The following is a 3,003-nucleotide window of genomic DNA, read 5'->3' as shown; positions in this document are numbered from 1 at the left end:
CGCCCACCTGCCTTGGAGTCGCGGGGGGGGGGTCACTCTCCAGGCCTTCCCTCTGTAGCCACGCACACAGAGGTTTTGGCTGTAGTGGGCATGGCCAACTCTGAAGCAAGCTGGAACTCCGTTCCTGTGCGTTCCTGCCCCAAAATAGCCCTGCTTGTGAGCAACAATTCTACTTTGTGAGCTACTGGCATTGAACGTTGTGAGCGAGTCATTTGGCTGCTGCATAAATTAGTCTGCTCTGGAGCCATCCTTCCTGAGCTAAGACCAAAATCTGTGAGCTGGAGGCTAAAAAGCTGTGAGCTAGCTCGCACTAACTCAGCTTAGAGGGAACACTGGTTGGCACCCACAATTATTGCATTGTATTGTTAATTTATGGAGAAAACTGGTTTTTTTAAAAAACAAACAAACAAAAACAAAACCATGACAGAATGTGAACTTTGCTTGTAGAGAAAGAAGCCAGCAAATGAGTAAATGCCTGCCTTGTCTTTCGAAAGTCTGTAAGTGCTGGATCCGATTCTGTCTTGTTCGGATTCTGGCTCTTTTTTTAAAAAAACAAAACAAAAACAAAACCATGACAGAATGTGAACTTTGCTTGTAGAGAAAGAAGCCAGCAAATGAGTAAATGCCTGCCTTGTCTTTCGAAAGTCTGTAAGTGCTGGATCCGATTCTGTCTTGTTCGGATTCTGGCTCTTGGGCTGTACTGGGATGGAGAAGATGGCCCACTGGAATGTACGGAACATGCGGAAATGCTGGACTGGATTGCAACTCGGACTGCTGCTGGGAAGGATTCAGCTGCATGGGGGACTATTGGAAAGAATGTCTTCTAACAGCCTTTGTGAAGCACGCACATGGAAAAAGATCCCGAGGAGCTAGCCGTGTTAGTCTGTTGCTGCAAAGCAGCAGGGCTATTGGTTATTTTTGGGCAGGAACGCAAAGGAACGGAGTTCCGGCTGGCTCCTGAGTTGGCCACGCCCAGCAGGAACTCATTAGCATAATAGGCCACACCCAATAGTAGAAACTCATTAAGATTGGCTACATCAGGGGTATGTGGCCTAACATGCAAAGGAGTTCCTGCTACAAAAAAAGCCCTGGTTTGGACAACAAACAAGGTAAACAGAATAAGAAGGGAAAGGTGGGTGTGGCTGGATGACCACACTTCTGGTAACATGGGGGTGTGGCCTAACGTGCTAATGAGCGGTGCTGTCAGGGTGTGGTGCTAATGAGTTTCTGCTGTTGGATGTGGCCTATTATGCTAATGAGTTCCTGCTGGGCTTTTTCTACAAAAAGAGCCCTGCAAAGCAGTAAAAAGCCCACTAAGGCTAACCAACTTTATTGTAACATAAGCTTTCGAGACACACAGCTCTCTTCGTCGGATGCATGGAGCTCTGTGCGTCTGACAAAGAGAGCTGTGTTTCTCGAAAGCTTATGCTACAATAAAGTTGGTTGGTCTTAAAGGTGTTACTGGGCTTTTTACATATGTAAACAGAAATCCCCCTTTCCACAAAAACACTTTGCTCGCACGACTAGATAGGGATCTGGCAGGCAGGGAGGGGGGTAAATGAGTGAACACAAGCGTACAGTAAATTCAGGTGGGCAGCCATGTTGGTCTGAAGCAATTGGGGCCAGTGGCACCTCGAAGATCAACGAAGTTTAATTCTGGGTATAAAAATTACACACTTCTTCAGAGACATTGAAACAGGCTTCCTCAAAGGGGGAGGCCGGGTGTGCCAGGAAGGTCTAGTTAGTCGATGCATAAGTAACAGCAATAAGTATAGCCAGGGGTCATTCCGTAGAAAAAGAGGTGCAGGAGCTCATTAGCATAACTCATTAGCATAATTTATTTGCATATGCCACGCCTCCTGTCAGTTAAAGATGCCTCCCCCATCTGGTGGGCCAGCTGGAAAAGCGAAGGGGGGGGGAGACAGGGAGGCAGGGGTCATTTCCTGCAGGAGTGCACAGGAGCCCAGGGGGTGTGCACATGCAACAAGCCCCACCCCCTGCTCCCAGCAGCCCTCAGTCAGAGCAAGAAGCAGCCAGGTAAGTTGCAGAGCCCCTCCTGGTCCAAAACAGTCCAGTGGCACCTTTAAGACCAAGTTTTATTCAGGTAAAAGCTCTCCCTCCTCTGCGAGGACAGATCTGCACGTTTCCCCCCTCCCCCAATAGCTAGCAATCCAAAACAGTCCAGTGGTGCCTTCTGACACACTTCTGGTGATGTCAGGGGGTGTGGCATATGCAAATAAGTTATGCTAATGAGTTGTGCTAATAAGCTCCTGCACCTCTTTTTCTACGAAACGACCCCCTGCAGGGAGATCTTTAAATACCTCTCCCTCACTTCCCCAGCCAGCCTGACAAGGCATGCTGGTCGGGGAAGCGAAAGGGAGGCTCTTAAAGCTGCCTCCCCAACCTTTCTTAGCCTTGGAAGGCTAACATCTGTGACAAAAATAACGAAGAGTCAATAAAGATAAGTTGCAAAAACGTTTACTGCAGTAATTTCTGTAGAAACGTTTCTTCCATTATCACTCACACGCTAACGAATGCTGCGCAATGTAAACAATCCATTTCACAATATTTGCTTTATCTGAGCGTGCAGCAATCCCAATTCTGATCAATTACTACTGATCAGCTCTTGAAGGAAACATTCCCTGTTGACTCTCCAATAGCAGAACCCAAGTGGAATTCCACTTCCTTCCGTGATCTCTCACTTTTGGCTTCTACCGCCTTGGAAGGCTGGCTGGAGAAGCAAAGAAAGGTTGGGGAGGCATCTCTAAAAGCCTCCCCTCCCCTTCCCCAGGCGGCCTGCTAAGGCGGGCTGGCGGGGAAGGCAAAGAGAGAAGGGTTTTAAAGTTTAAACCCCTTCTCTCTAGCAGCGCGCAATCTCTCATTGTATCCTATGGCCCCATAGAATACAGTGGAGTGATCGTGCCGCCGCTATGGCGCGACTCCAGAGAGAAGGGGTTTAAACTTTAAAGACAAAGAATATTAGATGTTGAACGACAGATGGAT

The sequence above is a fragment of the Gekko japonicus genome, unplaced genomic scaffold, assembly GCF_001447785.1.
Source record: "Gekko japonicus isolate JY-2015 unplaced genomic scaffold, Gekko_japonicus_V1.1 scaffold5212, whole genome shotgun sequence".
Taxonomy (NCBI): Eukaryota; Metazoa; Chordata; class Lepidosauria; order Squamata; family Gekkonidae; genus Gekko; species Gekko japonicus.
Note: the sequence above shows the minus strand (reverse complement) of the source record.